The sequence below is a fragment of the Macaca nemestrina genome, chromosome 5, assembly GCF_043159975.1.
Source record: "Macaca nemestrina isolate mMacNem1 chromosome 5, mMacNem.hap1, whole genome shotgun sequence".
NCBI lineage: Eukaryota > Metazoa > Chordata > Mammalia > Primates > Cercopithecidae > Macaca > Macaca nemestrina.
The window spans coordinates 23,111,084-23,128,691 of NC_092129.1; the positions used below are offsets into that span (position 1 = coordinate 23,111,084).

The 17,608-nt window shown below is 34.4% G+C and overlaps 1 protein-coding gene and 1 long non-coding RNA gene across 16 annotated transcripts in view; one reads left to right on the plus strand and one right to left on the minus strand.

Moving 5' to 3' along the window:
- Positions 1 to 7,964, plus strand: part of LOC105465503 (uncharacterized) — a 63,845-nt gene extending 55,881 nt beyond the window's left edge. For both annotated transcript variants that reach the window (XR_977557.3, XR_977554.3), the window contains one exon: positions 7,521 to 7,964. This is a non-coding gene — a long non-coding RNA (uncharacterized lncRNA). The remainder of the gene's footprint in view (positions 1 to 7,520) is intronic.
- The window catches only part of LOC105465504 (centrosomal protein 85 like), a 311,447-nt gene that overhangs the window by 134,905 nt on the left and 158,934 nt on the right, over positions 1 to 17,608 (minus strand). The gene's annotated exons all lie outside the window — the stretch shown is intronic.

A 17,608-nucleotide genomic window follows, 5' to 3' on the forward strand; every position in this document is an offset into this window, starting at 1 on the left:
ACAATTAATGAAAATGTATTTTCATTATAATTGACAGTTTTTAGGTAACAGTCTTGAGAGAGCTAAAAGGAAATCTGATAGAAATAACACAGAATCATTTTGCACTAAATGTGGAAATGAATCAAGTATCTACCCTGGAACCATTTATCTTTTGAAAGACCTAAACAAAGGTGGAATAATGATAACAGAATTAGATGTGTTCAAATTGGTTCTTCCTCACATTTCCACATTACAATCTTACAGAGAAGTTATTCAAAAACTGTCAATTTAATGTGCCTGCAAATGTTAAAGGTTTTCTGCCTTTATAAGACAAATTATCTTCTCTTAATTACACATGTGATGGGTGTTTTTATATGTATCACGTAGGCTAACAACTTATAAAATCCAGGCGCGGTGGCTCATGCCTGTAACCCCAGCACTTTGGGAGGCTGAGGTGGGTGGATCAGAAGGTCAGGAGATCGAGACCATCCTGGCTAACACTGTGAAACCGCATATGTACTAAAAATACAAAAAAATTAGCTGGACATTGTGGCAGGCATCTGTAGTCCCAGCTACTCAGGAGGCTGAGGCAGGAGAATGGCGTGAACCCGGGAGGCGGAGCTTGCAGTGAGCCGAGATGGCACCACTGCACTCCAGCCTGGGTGACAGAGCAAGACCCTGTCTCAAAAAAAAAAAAAAAAAAAATTCTTACTAATATCAATCATCTATTAAGTTTCAAGTATTATGCCCAAAAGCAGTGAGGGGAAAAAGCCCTTTCCCTCTGACTGTGATGCCATAGCAACTTTGAGTATACATAAATATCTACTTTTAAAGTTCTAGATAGCACTGTCTTAGCTTTGGCACATTAATATATGATTGTGGAAAAGGAGGAAAGCCAAACGCAATTGCCTTAAAACCTTCACACTAAAAGCTACTGAAAATGAAGCCCAATATAAATGTTAATGTTTTCTTTTTTTTATTATTATAGATCAGGAGCTACTGTAGCTTGCAAACTATGTTCTTGCACAATACTGGCTGACATGAAAAAATAGATGCAGAGTGACAGTATCACTCTTGGATATATAAAATCCACACCAAAACCATCCTTAAATAAAAATAAAGTTCTATAAAACTTTATAAGGTAAGAGATAAAATTTACCACAAAGATAAAATAATCACAAATGTTTACACATTTAATAGTATATCTCATATGAGAAAAAAACTATTAAGAATAAATGGAGACATAAACAAACCCACAGTCATATTGCCAACTTTAGTACACCTCTAAGAGACCATGTAGAGTGGGCATCCAGTTCACTGTCTGTTTTTTCACAGCCTGCAAACTTAAGCCTAAATTAATATTTTCAAATGGTTGAAAAAAATCAAAAGAAAAATATTTTGTGATACATATAAAAACCCTTAACAAACTAGGCATTGAAGGAACATACTTAAAAATAATAAGAGCCATCTATCAAAAAAAAAATACAGTCAAGATCATACTGAATGGGCAAAAGTTGGAAGCATTCCCCTTGAAATCCAGAGCAAGACAAGGATGCTCTCTTACACCACTTCTATTCAACATATTACTGGAAGTCCTAGCCAAAGCAATCAGGCAAGAGAAAGAAATATAAGGCATACAAATAGGAAGAGAGAAGTCAGACTATTTCTATTTGCAGACTATATGATTCTATACCTAAAGAACTCCATAGTTTCTCTCCAAAAGTTCTTTGATCTGATAAACTTCAGCAAACTCTCAGGATACAAAATCAGTGAACAAAAATCAGTAGTATTTGTATATGCCAACAACATCCAATTCAAGAACACAATCCCATTGACAATAGCCACAAAAAAGAATAAAATACCTAAGAATACAACTAACTAGGGAAGTGAAAGATCTCTACAACAAGAATTACAAAACACTGCTGAAAGAAATGAGATGATTCCAAAAAAAAAACATGGAAAAACACCCCATGCTCATGGATATGAAAAATCAATATTGTTAAAATGTCCATACTGCCAAAAGCAATTTACAGTTTCAATGTTATTCCTACCAAACTACCAATGATATTCCTTACAGAATTAGAAAAAACGTTTAAAATTCATATGGATCCAGAAAACAGCCTGAATAGCCTAGGCAATTCTAAGCAAAAAGAACAAAGTTGGAGGTATCGCGTTACCTAACTTCAGACTATGCAACAAAGCTATAGTAACCAAAGCAGCATGGTACTGGTACAGAAACACATAGACCAATGAAACAAAATAGCACAGAAATAATACAATTCACCTACAACCATCTGATTTTCATCAAGGTCAACAAAAACAAGTAAAAGAGAAAGGAAAGAACTCCCTGTTCAATAAACAATGCTGGAATAACTGGCTAGCCATACACAGAAGGCTGAAATTGCACCCCTTCCTTATACCATACACAAAAAATCAACTCAAGATGAATTAAAGACTTAAATATGTAGCCTAAAACTATAAAAACCCTGGAGAATAACCTAGGAAATATCATTGTGGACATAGGCCTTGGCAAAGATTTCATGATGAAGACCCCAAAAGCAATTGCAACAAAACCAAGTTGACAAAGGGGACCTAATTAAACAAAAGAGCTTCTGCACAGCAAAAGAAACTATCAACAGAATAAACAAATACCCTACAGAACGGGAGAAGATATTTGCAAACTATGCATCCAGTAAAGGTCTAATATCCATGATCTATAAGGAACTTAAACAAATTCACAAGCAAAAAACAACTCCATTAAAAAGAAGAAAAAAGACATGAACAGACACATCTCAAAAGACGACATACATGCGGCCGACAAGCATATGAAAAAACACTCAACATCACTAATGGAAATGCAAATCAAAACCATGAGATACGATCTCACACCAGTCAGAATGGTTATCACTAAAAAGAAAAAAATATCAGATGTTGGCAAGGTTGCAGAGAAAAAGGAACACTTAAACAGTGTTGGCAGGATAAATTAGTTCAGCTACTGTGAAAAGCAGTTTGATTATTTCCCAAAAACTCTAAGCAGAATTACCATTTGACCTGGCAATCCCATTACTGGGTACATACCCAAAAGAATATAAATCATTCTACCAGAGACACATGCACACACATGTTCATCACAGCACTATTCACAATAGCAAAGACATGGAATCAACCTAAATGCCCATCAACAGCAGACTGGATAAAGAAAATGTGGTACATACATACTATGGAATACTACACATCCATAAAAGAATAATATCATGTCCTTCGAAGCAACATGGATGGAGTTGGAGGCCATTATCCTAAGAGAACTAACATAGGAACAGAAAACAAAATACCATGTTTTCACTTATAAGTGGGAGCTAAACATTGAATACAAAGAAAGGAACAACAGATACCAGGGCCTACTTGAGCGGGGCAGGTGGAAGGATGGTGAGGGTGAAAAAAAACTACCTATTAGGTGCTATGTTTGCTACCTGGATGACAAATCATTTGTACACTAAACCCCAGTGACATGCAATTTAACCATGTAACAAACCTGGATATGTACTCCTGAAACCCAATATCAACGTTGGAATAAAAAAGTTTGAGGGCAAAAAGCAAATAAAACTGTTATGTGTTTTATACCATAACAATAAATCTAAAGATTTAGATGAAATGGATCACTTTCTAAGAAAATATCAATTACCAAAATTAACTCTTGAGATACAGTATCTGAATCATCATAGGAAGGACTGGGGAAAAAAATAAGTCTACTCCTAAAATGAAGAACTGATTTTTTGGGTAGTTTCTACCTAAATCTAAAGAAAATATAAAACAGTAGAAGATGAAAAATTTTGAGAAAGATAATAAGCCTGGGCTTGAAAAATAATGAAGCATGTTATAAATTGACAGTATTTAAAACAATAATAAATTTTAAAACAAATACAGAATTCAAATTAATACAATACTATCATTTTGGGAGATCACCGAGATTAAACAACACACTTCTAACTAATACACAGGTTTAACTGACTGAAAACGAAAATATCAAAATCTGTAGGAAGCAGGTAAAGCAGTACTGAGAGGGAAATTTACAGCACTAAGTAGTTATATTAAAAAAGGGAAAAAGCTCTCAATCTAAGTTTCCATCTTTAGAAACTAGAAAATAAGCCCAAAACAAGCAGATGGAAGATAAGAAGGCTGAGAACAGAAATCAATAGAGTTTAAAACAGAAAAATCTATGTGGAAAGATAAGCTAGTTCATTGAGACAACTAATAAAATTTATAAACTACTACCTAGACTGAGAGAGAAAAAAAGAAGAGGCGAGTTATTAGGGAGTGAAATAGAGATCACTACAGACCATCAGACATTAAAAAGATAAGGTAGTTACTAGGAACAACTGTTACACACACAAATTCAATAACTTGAATTAGACTAACTTCTTAAAAAACACAAACTTACCTAAACTCATCCAATATGAAATAATTTGAATGTCCTATAAACTATTAGAGTAACTGAATTCATAATTAAAAAAAAAAAAAACTCCCAAAAAAGAAATCTCTAGGTCCAAATTGTTACACTGTAGGATTCTACCAAATGTTTAAAGAATTAACACTAATCTTCTGCAAGCTCAGGAGGGGAGAAAAATGAATTATTTCCCAACTCATTTTATGAGGTCAACACTGCTCTGATCACAAAACCAGACAAGACAGTAGGAAAAAAGAAAAGGACAAACCAACGTCCATCATGAACACAGATACAAAAAACTTTAACAAAATCAAACCAAATCCAATCCAGACACAGAGATATAGATAAATATTACGTTTGGCATAAGGTTTTCCCAGGAATGCAAGTTCACTTTAGCATTTAAAAATCAATGCAAGCTGGGCGCAGTGGTTCACTCACACCTGTAATCCCACCACTTTGGGAGGCCGAGGCAGGCGGATCTCTTGAGGCCAGGAGCTCAAAACCAACCTGGCCAACATGGTGAAACCCTATCTCTACTAAAAATTCAAAAATTAGCCAGGCGTGGTGGCTCATGCCTGTAATCTCAGCTACTTGGGAGGCTGAGGCAGGAGAATTGCTTGAACCCAGGAGGTGGAGGTTACAGTGAGCTGAGATCTGAGATCGTGCCATTGCACTCCAGCCTGGACAACAGAGTGAGACTCCATCTCAAAAAAAAGAAAAAAAAAATCAATGCAATATACCACATTAATAGACCAATTAAAAACCTACTAGAACCAATAAGTGACTTTAACAAGATTATACAATTCAGGGTCAATTTTTTTAAAAAACCAATTGTATTTCTGTATATTAACAACAAAAGGGCAATTCAAAATATAATATCATTTACATCAAAAACATTAAAAGCTTAGAAATAAAAACGTAATAAATTATGTGTAAGATCTGTACACTGAAAACTATAAAATATCACTAAAAAATTGGCCAGGCACGGTGGCTCACACCTGTAATCCCAGCACTTTGGGAGGCCGAGGTGGGCGGATCACCTGAGGTCTGGAGTTCGAGACCAACCTGGCAAACACGGCGAAACCCTGTCTCTACTAAAAATGCAGAAATTAGCTGGGCGTGGTGGCACATGCCTGTAATCCCAGCTACTCAGGAGGCTGAGGCAGGAGAATCACTTGAACCCAGGTGGCAGAGGTTGTATTATTGACATAAAGATAGACAGACCAATGAAACAGAATAAAGATTCACAAATCTAATGATGCATATAGTAAACTGATTTTCAACAAAGAGGAAAGGTAATTAAATGGGAAATTGAATTCAGTATTTATAAATGCCAAATAAAGGCCGGGTACAGTAAGTCACGCCTGTAATCCCAGCATTTTGAGAGGCCTAGGCAAGTGGATCACTTGAGGTCAGGAGTTTGAAACAAGCCTGGCCAATATGGTGAAACCACACCTCTACTAAAAGTATAAAAATTAGCCAGGTGTGGCGGTACGCACCTGTAATCCCAGCTACTTGGGAGGCTCAGGCACAAGAATGGCTTGAACCTGGGAGGCAGGAAGTTGCAGTGAGCAACTGCAGTTACAGTTGAGCCACTGCATTCCAGCCTGGGCGACAATGAACTCTTTTCTCTAAATAAATAAATAAGTAAGTATAAATAAATACTCAAATAAAAATAAAAACATGTCCACATAGAACCATAGGCAAATGTTTACTCATAATCATCCAAAACAAAAAACAACCCATGTGCCCGTAGGATAGATAAAAACTGTGCTACATCCATACAACGCAATGCTATTCAGCACACACACAAATTTATAACATGCAACAACATGGATGAATCTCAACAGCAGCATGAAAAGTGAAAGAAGCCACACTCAAAGGCTATAAACTATCTGATTCTACAAATAGGACTTCTGCAAAAGGCAAAACAATTGGAATCAGATCAGTGGTTGCCAAGTGGGGTGAGGACTAACTACAAAGGGGCAAAAAGTAGCTTTCTGGAGTGATGGAAATGTCATACACTTCTCTTGTAGTAAAGTTATCCCCATATAATTGCAGTTTCGCTTTCTCTGGTTTCAGTTACCCACAGTCAACTGTTGCCTGAAAATATTAATGATGGTAAATTCTAGAAATAAAGAATTCACAAATTATAAATTGTACTCCATTCTAAGTAGTGTGATTAAATCCGACACCATCTCACCCAGGAGGTGAATCATCCATTTCTCCAGCTCATCCACACTGTATATGCTATCCACCCACTGGCACGTAGTGCCATCTTGGTTATCAGACCAACTCTCAGTATTGCAGTATTTGTGTTCCAGTAAACCTTATTTTACTTAATAATGGCCCCAAAGTGCAAGAGTAGTGATGCTCTCATATTGTTATAATTATTCTATTTTATTATTAGCTATTGTTAATTTCTTACTATGCCTAAATTAAATCTTATAGGTATAAGAAAAGACTACTGTATACATTCTTCAAAACTCAAATTATAGCATTTTATGTAAATGTAATCTTTAAAAATCTTAAAAGCTGCATGTAAATTATACTTCAATTATCATATTAAAATTTGATTTTTCTAAAATTGCAGGTAAATATTTACATATATCCCACTCAACAACACTAGAAGCAAAAAGAACTTGTCATAATAAAATTGAAACAACCCAAATGTCTGTTAACAAAGGAATAGATCATTAATGGTGGTAGAAGTATACACTAGAATACTATACAGCAATATAACATAACTACTATCATACTAAACAACATAGATAAAATTCAGAGACATTATGCTAAACAAAAGAATGCTAGCACAGGCCATACATAATCAATGATGGTAAGTCAGAACACTAGAAATGGGTAGGATATAAGGTGTCACCATATAGACTCTGAAGAGTCACAAGCTAAACCTACTGCGCATTAGAAATTTTGTATCTTGACCTGAGCAGTGGTTATAAGGAGGGATGTATGTGGGTGTGTATTGGAATGGAGTTATTATTAAAGATTAATATTCCTATGTACTTCACTGTATGTTAGACATCAACAACAAAAAATAATCACAGGAAATACTTATACTTTATTTCACTCTCTACCTTAGAAGAAGTACTGAATGGAAATAAAGGCCTCATCTGTGAGAAAAGAATCCTTAAGTCCCCAAGATGTACTAGAGATGACAGAATGCACTGTCGTGGCTGTAAGTTCCTATCTCGTCATCACTTTGGTGCAATTCCACATCTGCAACTAGCCATGAGATAAGAGAAAAGGCTAGATGACGTATATACCCTACACCAAGAATGCAAGAATGAAGAATGAAGTTGATAACAACCTACAAGCTGGCTTTTAGGAGCTGTCAGAACTCTAGGAGAACAAAGAAGCCTTCTATTAAGGCAGAAGATAATCCTGCTTCCTAATATAGAAAAGAGGAAAGGATTTTATATTCAAGCAACTTCTCCCCTATATCCCATGAGTAACACATTTTTTCTCAGGTAGTTAGAAAACAAGAATTTTTATTCAATAAAGTTATAACTGGCTTTGAGAAGCATACCACTGCATGGCAGTTATATATTACTAGCACAATACACATCTTGACCATATCCCAGAAAAGCGAGGTACTTGTTTTGATAGAAAAACATGTATCAAAATTCACCTATTGATATATCAGAAAATTACTGTTGTTATGCTGTTGTACTTAGAATTTCAAAGTAATCTATCATGTTTCTACATCACTGTAGCCAATATAAGTAATCAAGAACATGTTAATCTAAACATAATTTATAACAATATTAATAAAAAAACTTTGACATGAACATGCAATGTAAAAGGTAGTTATAAAACTTATAACTATGTGAGTTAATTTGAAGATACAGAAAGTATGCCATCAAAGTAACATTTCAAAATGTGTACAGGTGAAACAGAGACACTTTTACAAGGAAACACTTTTTATGTATCTTCAGTAGCCGCCAAACTCAGGGAGCAATGGGAAGGCCTCATTTAGATGTTTTACTTAAAAATGCATATGACACACTGTTCTTTGGGGTTTAGAGAATAAAACAATAGTTTACCAGCCAAAGAAGAACTACAACCCTAATGTAGGCATGTAGACCCTAACCATATAGATTTATAGACCCAGAAAACCTACCATAGGTAACTCTTACTGGAAATGGCAGGTTCCACTCTCAAAATTGAGTGTGGATAGCAGACATCTATAACAATCCCAAACACATGCTACTTAGATGAGATCCAGATACTATGAAAAGTTGCCAAAATATGTCAGTTAATGGCCAAACATGCTCCTAATAAAAGTTTACTGTAGTGCCGCTGAAAATAGTTCAGAATTCTTTGGCCTGGACAAATACTGTTAAATTTAGATAGTCCAGTGCTACCACACTTGACTGGAATACAACCTCTGCGGTTCTTCAAGTTTGTTATCTCTCCTTCACTTGCCTTGTCTCTGAGCTTATTCATCACTCACAACATGTCACGTAACACAGCAAATCTTCCTGTTTCCTGGAATAGTCTATCTGAAGAGATACTCTACGAGTGCTTTCGGTAAAGGAATCACACCTTAACTAAAAGGTAAATAAATTAACAAAGCTCAGTAATGAAGATGAAAATAATACAAATAACATAAAATTTAAAGAATCTTTATTCACCAAGAGAAGGAAAATATGAATTGCTATTACTAAAAGAACTGTGCATTTAATATAAAATCTCCATCTTAACTAAGCCCTTGTAATTATTTATGGAGTGCATTATTACATATTTCTCTAAAAACAACAAAAAAATCATTCTATCAGTCACCCCTTCCTCAGTGACCCATTATACTGAAGTCTGCATCTTGACCCTCAAAGTTTATACTATAGAATAAACTGTTTTTAATAATCTCATTATTTCTTCAATGTGTTTTTATCACTAACTCTGTAAGCTTTTTGACATCCTAATACGATTTACTGAAATAACAATTCAAGTAAATTGAGTTACTTGAAAGGTAAAAGACCCTGAAAAAAATGATAAAAAAAAAAAAACTGATAAGATATATATGTGTGTGTGTATGTATATATATATATATATAACATCTTAAAAATGCATATGCATGAAGATAAAGGGAACTCAAAGTATTTCTGATTTCCAACATGCTAAACAAGTAAATTACTATTATCTCTTTTCTTTTGGAGGGAGAAACATATTTCCTCTTAAAAATCAATGCAGTTTATATCTCATCTGTTAGTATTATCATGTCTAAAAAATTCCAACCAAGAAATGAGCCATGCATGCAACATGATCTCATTACAATCATAGTGCAAAAGTGAAGAGAAGAAATGATTTATCCAAGACAGACAGTAACGTACTTTCTTTAAGCAAATCAATTAGAAGATTAGGTAAAACAAATGAAGCTCGTTTTCAAATTAAGGTTAATCATGGACTTCACTTATAAAACAAACAGAAGGTAGTGTTTTCCAAGCATTTTGTTGCTATAACTTACTTTTTAAAATTTAAGATAAAATATAAACAGAATTTAATGAATCAAATCCCTTGTAATTAACAAACCAGAAAACAAAAATGGAAAAAAAATTAATGATATAATTGACATTTTATGAAAACAGGCATCTATGAAACTGAAATAAAAGAAGTTTATTAAAATGAAGTACTTAATACAATGTGGTTCTATTTTGGATCTTGCCCAAGGTTATGAATAGCAAATGTACTACACTATATAACCAGCTTCTACTAAAAGAAAGCTATAGCACAGGTGCTAACGTTTTAATTTATTTTAAAAATCAGACTAACAGCATATATTTAATCAAGTCTTCTATCATATTCTCAAGGGATAAAAATATTTGATAGTCATGCACTGCATAATGTTTCTGTAAATGCTGCACCCTTAAGATTATACCACATTCTTACTGTATCTTTTCTATATTTAGATATATTTAGGTACACAATAACACTGTGTTACAAATTGTTTACAGTATTTAGTACAATAACATTCTGTACAGGTTTGTAGCTTAGGAGCAAATACCATATAGCCTAGGTGTGTAGTCGTTAGTCGACTATACCATCTAGGTTTGTGTAAGTACACTCTACGATGTTTACACAATAAAGAAATTGCCTAATTTCTCAGAATGTATTCCTGTCATTAAGTGACAAATATGTTAAGGGACCAAAGCACTGCCTACATTATCTTGAAATGTAGCAATGAATTTTTCTAAAAGGATATAAAAGAAACTAGTTTTTACTTTTTTTTGTTAAATTTTAAGTTCTGGAATACATGTGCAGGACATGCAGGTTTGTTACATAGGTAAACGTGTGCCATGATGGTTGCTGCACCTGTGAACCCATCACCTAGGTATTAAGCCCCGCATGCATTAGGTATTTATGATGATGCTCTCCCTCCTCCAAAAAAAAAAAAAAAAAAACTATTAAAGGGAGCTATCTTGAGGGGAGAGGGAGCATGCTTTTACTTTCTATCAATTGGGATTTATATGACTTTTCTTACCATTTACATATTATTTTTTCTTTTCTATCTGTGCAGTTATGGGTCACTAATGTTTTCTTCTTTCATATGTTAAAAATACCATATTTAAAATGGTCTCAGGAGTCAACAATAATCTCATAGTGAAACTGCTGAGGGGAGTTCAGACAGCTCCCTGTATATGCATAGGTGATAAAACAGAAACAAGTTGATTGCTGATGCCGATGTCTTTTTTTTAATCTCCAGAGTCTAGTTCATCACTGGTCTACAGTACACAATTAACAAAAAGAGGATAAGTAGCTAAAACACCCTAGGGATATTTAGCAGCCTTTAAAAAATTACAAAAGTATTTCCAACAGCAAAAACAGGTATTGTAATTAGCATACTATAATAGTAATTATGGCAGTGGTTCCTTTCCTGTATCATGAGTTTGTGCCCTGATACTCAGCACAGCACCTGACAATGTTTATTAACTATTGACTGATATGAAAATTTGGAGATTTCTACAGAAGGTTACCATTTTGTTAGCAATGATATGGGTAATAGTAAGAAATATCTACACTTAAAAGATTATAGCTCAAAGATCATATGCAAACCTATGTTTGATTAAAAATCATGCTTTCTGGCCAGGCACAGTGGCTCACACCTGTAATCCCAGCACCTTGGGAGACCAAGGCAGACGGATCACAAGGTCAAGAGATTGAGACCATCCTGGCCAACATGGTGAAACTCTGTCTCTATACTAAAAATACAAGAATTAGCTGGGCGTGGTGGCGCACACCTGTATTCCCAGCTATGAGGGAGGCTGAGGCAGGAGAATCACTTGAACCTGGGAGGTGAAGTTTGCAGTGAACCAAGATCATGCCACTGCACTCCAGAGCGAGACTCCGTCTCAAAAATAAACAAACAAATAAATAAATAAATCATGCTTTCTGACCCTTTAGGTCTAGCCTCATTTCAGTCAGACCTAGGAAACTTCGACTAATCTGCACAACTAATTTTAGTTTGCTACAATATAGACATAAATTTGAAAGACAGTCTTCAATGGCCATACTCTGTTCTATTTTGGAAGTGTGAAGTTTCAAGAGCATATTTTTATTGTCTAACATTCATTATATGGACTCATACTTATCCAAATATTGAATTTTGGGTTATTTTATTTTTTCAAGTTAGCTAAGGGGAAAAAAATCAATGTATTAATACTGGAGTCAACAATCAACTTTTCAGATTTCCACAGTATCCTCAATTAAGCAATAAGTCCATTGAGAAAAGAATACATTAACAGGGCAGCCTTATAAATGACTTTGCCGAAGGCATCCTCTTCATCCTAATGTTGGTCCTGGAGCCCACTCATCATCTTTGACCAACTCAAAGGCAAATTAAATCAGCAGATGATGAGATGTTCATGTCCTTTTGCTATGCTATGCAAGCTTTTAATTTGGAGATGAGTTAAGGATGAAGTACAGTTTTCCTGAAATATAGCAAAACCATGTACAACTCTCAGTAGCTCAATTAAGTTGCTGGCAAAAAGTTACAATGCTTACATATTAGGAAGTTGGGTTTATTTCCACTGGGACATTTTTACATCTTTTGCTTTATAAAGTAAATATGAATTCCACATATCAAAATCTATTTTCATAACCTTCTCAAGAATGTATCTATGCTGAAAAATCAAGGGTCAGTTGTAATTTTACTCTACAAACTTAAAGAGGGCTGTGTAACTGAAGCATAGAAGCCATTATGTTTTAGAGGTTCTCACCTGAAGCAATCAAGAACCTATCTTAAATGTTGATATTATCAAAGCCTCTAAATAAAAGCTCAGATCTACATTAAGGTAGGATTACCTCCCCTCATCCTTACAGCAGGAGCACTGATCAAAAAGCCACTTGATCTAAACTAAAAGTGCAATTTCTTTAGTTGCTTAGTTGGTACAGTCATGTCACTCAGGATGTTTACTAATTCAGAGTTTAATTCTCACCCCAAAAATGTGTATTTTTAGCTCATTTTCTCAAAGAAGTTTCTCTAATTATAAAGAAATGTAACTGACCAAATCTCAAAAATTATTACATTTCAAATACAAATCAAATTCATTCACAAGCCTGATCACCCTTATATGCACTAATGTTTAGGAATAACAAGCTTACAGAACCAACAGAAGAAGAATGAGAATTCATCAGATTTATTTACATAGATGGTAATCATAGTGTTGTTTTTTAAGGTTTATAATGGCAAAAATTATATCCCCTGATATGCAATAAGATAATCACAAATTATGGTGTATTTATACGCCAAACTCACATTTACATAGTAAAAATAAGTTATTAAAATTTGTAACATATATTTTTAATAAATAGCACATAAAAATACCCAAACATATTCAAAATTATTCTTCAATGAACAGGTGATGTTTTAGGGTTTTTTAATAGAGTTTTTGAAAGCTTAACATGCCTGAAAACAAGGACTTTTTTTTTAACTGCATTCCTTACCTAACAAAGTGCCTGACAACCAGTAAACCAGTAGTTTAACTAAAGAAATGAATTAAAAACTGACTTTTTGTGAAATGTACATGTTTAATTATTTTAACAAAATTAGCTAACATTAATAGCTACTTAAAAATAACATTTTTCAAGCTAGTTTAGTATAATCAGAACATTTAGGCTTCAAAGAGACTTTAGAAATTAATTCAATCTGCCATCCATTTATTTATGAGAAAACTACAGTACAGAAAGATTTATTTTCTGAAAATCATAGAGCAAGGTAGTGAGAGAGGACAAAAAAATGAGAATGACAGTTCCAATTCAACTCCTTATTAATATTCCTTGACCAACCTACAATCACTCCAGAAATCTCTTATGGTTAAACAAAACTATGGAAAGCCATTGTTTTGGACTGAGCCTTAATTGCCCACACAAAACCAGAATGGAGTCACTCTGGTTTGTTTTGAACTCAGTCTTAACAGACCAGACCAAACAAGAATGGAGCCACTCCTGCTGGGAGCCACATAATCAAACTGAACTTCAACATCAGCAAGTTTTCCAAAAACAACAGGATATTCACAGCAACCAATCAGAAAGGGCCCAGTTTACCTGAATTAGCATGATAAAGAAGTCTGTTTTAACCTTATAAGTAACTTATAATAACCAATTCACTTTTTGTTCCTTCTTTCTTTAGCCTCTTTCTGCCTAGAAGGCCCACCTCCTCCACTTAGCTCATCTGATGGCCTATGATAGAGATACTGCCCAATTCATGAATCATTAATCAAAGCCAATTAGATAATTAGACTCAATTTGTTGAAATTTTGTTTTTTGATGTTACACACATGTCAAAGTGTGAACAAGTTAAAGAATTAAGTGAAAATATTAGAAAAATATTTTCAGAGGCAATCATTAGGGACAAAGAAAATTAGTTTATCTAAGTTTCTGAGGGCCTTTATTCTCTCTTCTTTCAACTTACCCTTTTTATGAGTTCACTTGTAATGGAAAAACAATATTCTAAATATTCGTTAACTATAAAATCATTAGGGACAAAGAAAATTAGTTTATCTAAGTTTCTGAGGGCCTTTATTCTCTCTTCTTTCAACTTACCCTTTTTATGAGTTCACTTGTAATGGAAAAACAATATTCTAAATATTCGTTAACTATAAAAATATCTTATTGAGCCTTCTAAGGGATAAGCAGTGTGTAGAGCTTAGAAAAAATAAATCAGTCTCTATTCATGAAGTTTATGACAAAGAAAATAAATATACCTATATAATATAGAAAGTCCCCCTCCGACTTCAGATTTATCTGATTTTTCTGAATTATAAGAGATATTCACTTATTACTTATATAATTAGAAATTAAGAACAAGCAAAACAGGGCTTCTCCCCACCTAATTCTGAATAATGAAGGAGTTCCGTAAGAACAAGACAGTAAGGAAAATATTTCAGATAGAAGAAATAACATATAATGGCACAGTTGTCAAATCGTTATGGGAGGCATACATGGCAATGGACAGATCAGGAAAGAGTTTTTTTTTTGTAGTTCTGTAAAGAGTGGGTTTTTCATCTTGAAAGAGAAATCAATGAAAAGTTCTTAGCATATGAATGACAATCAGATGTGCACTTGGATATCAGAGTAAAAACTGAGTAGGAAAGGGTCATGACGGAGGGTAGAAAAACTAGTTAATAAACCTCTATGAAAGTTAAGAGGACAGTTGGTCAGGCTATGAGAACAAAGACTTATATTTCACAATTTGCATTTGGTTTCTAAGTGAATGGGGAGTCTGGTAAAACCCAGAAAAGGTATGAGCCTCCAATTTCAATTTTGTATCAAAATCAGTGATGGTGCCACCACAAAGTTTGCGAATGCGAGGAGCTCAAAGGGCTGAGATATCAACCACAAAGATAAGAAATTTAATGTGTCTGGAGAAACACTACAACCATTAAATTGAACTGGAACCTTCTTAACAATGTAACAGCATCATGATCTGGACTCTATAGAATTTTGAAGCAAGTATCTGGAGACCTAAGGGTTGGTTTTTGTTGTTAAATTTGTTTTGTGATGTATGTGTTTCCCTTTGTTATTTTTGGCTTTGGTTCTGTTTCCTTTGTACAAAACATACACTTCTCTTAGAAGTCATACTGCTTATTATTACACGTGCTCATTTGACTCTCAATTGGGAATTTGTTTTTCTCCTGGTGTTATCTTGCACTAGTGGTTACCTTCCACATGTTAAATTTTCATTTCCATATTACTTGTATACTGATAAACAACAATTTCCTTGAAGCCACGTAGCATGCTATAGCATTTCTATCACTTAGAATGTTTAATAACTTTCCAAAAATTATGTAGACCTATATGAGTCCTTTTCTTAATCCATCTGGCCCCTCTTGACTCTCTTCTCCACCCCTCATCAAGATAAGGAAAGAGAATTTGTCCAGAATTCAGATATTTATGAAAAAATAAAATGTTTGGGTCTCCAGATTATCTGGCAAATCAAGTGAAAAGTGAAACTAGCTCCCCAAAATGACCCCTAAGCTTTATAGGTTACTTTATCATTGGGTTGTATTCACAGCTCCCCACCCCAGTTAATGAGTAAATCTTATTTCCTCCTCCCTGTTGCCCTAGGAAGAGAATTTCCATCCTCTCAATCTCAGACCACTATTCTCATTCGCAGTTTTGCTTAGATGTTTTTTGAACCAGTCCTTCCCCCTACGTAGCTTAAAAATTTAAGATGGTAATTATCAAGCCCTCAAGTACCCTCAAGAGCTAGGTAAAATCTTCCTCCTGGGTGTCTAGGAGATCTAATCTAAAAAAACTCCTTATCTTTGATGTATTGTGGACAACACAAAAATTGATTTGAAGCTTGCATTTTACTGTATATCTGTCTAAATATTAAAATGCTTTAATTTAGTCATCACTTAAATTAAGTTCTGGTCAAAAATTTTCAAAAAACTGTTCTATCTTGAAGCTTCTTTACCCTCCAGATACACCACTACAGACTGGAGTTTAAATACTCAACATAAAAGATTACTACATACGTCACAGTGTCCTTTACAAAAAGTAACACAGCCGGGTGCGGTGGCTCACACCTGTAATCCCAGCACTTTGGGAGGCTGAGGCGGGCAGATCATTAGGTCAGGAGTTTGAGACCAGCCTGGGCAATATGGTGAAACCCCATCTCTACTAAAAATACAAAAATTAGCTGGGCACGGTGGCACATGCCTATAGTCTCAGCTACTTGGTAGGGTGAGGTAGGAGAATAGCTTGAACCCGAGAGGCGGAGGTTGCAGTGAGCCGAGATCACACCATTCACTCTAGGCTGAGTGACAGAGTGAGACTCTGCCTCAAAAAAAAAAAATTAGTAATACTTTTGAGGAATACATTTAAAATGCTACAAAACTATATAAAAACAAAAGTAAAGACATGAACCCAGGATTCAGTTAAAACTGAGGAAATACTAAATTCCATTTAGAGCTTAGTAAAAATAAATTTGTAATTATTTTTCCATCCAAGTTCAAAGACACTTTATCCTTAAGAATCCACCTTCCAAAGGAAAAAAGAAAATAAGTACTAACACTAAATGAACACTGTTGCAGGATCTCTGATAATCACTATGTACACTTCGTGTCATTAAACCATCACAAATACTACTGCACAGATTAAGCTGCTTAAGGAAGTTATTTGTATAAAGTCATGTGACCAAAAATACATTCAAACTATAGTGTGACTCCAAATGAAGATTGCGACAAAGCACCTCAAAAAAAATTTCCAGCCTCTAGTTGAGGAATCATTGAGGAACAGTCTACTGATAACACTATAACTCATTAATACTCCTATTAAACAACTTTCTGTTTGGGCAATAAAAACAATGTTTAGTTAAAATGAAAATATAATACTTCCTAGAGTTCCACGTGGGATCACCATCATCAACATCTTCACTAGCTAACCCAAAGGAAAAAGGTAAACACAAAAACTCCCCACTCTTATACCAATATAAAAGTTAATTTTTTTAATCCATTTTCCAACTATGTCACACACAGTTGTTAGTATCCTTCTAAGGTGTATATATGCCTATGTATATTTTTTAAGTAAACTTGTAAACTCGTGGTAACTAGGGCATATTTTATTCAATCTATGGCAGCTTCTTGGTTTATCCAACTAAGTATTACTAATTCCATTTTCTTAGAATGAGAATTTCTTTGAACAATGATCTATCACCTAAATTTTAAA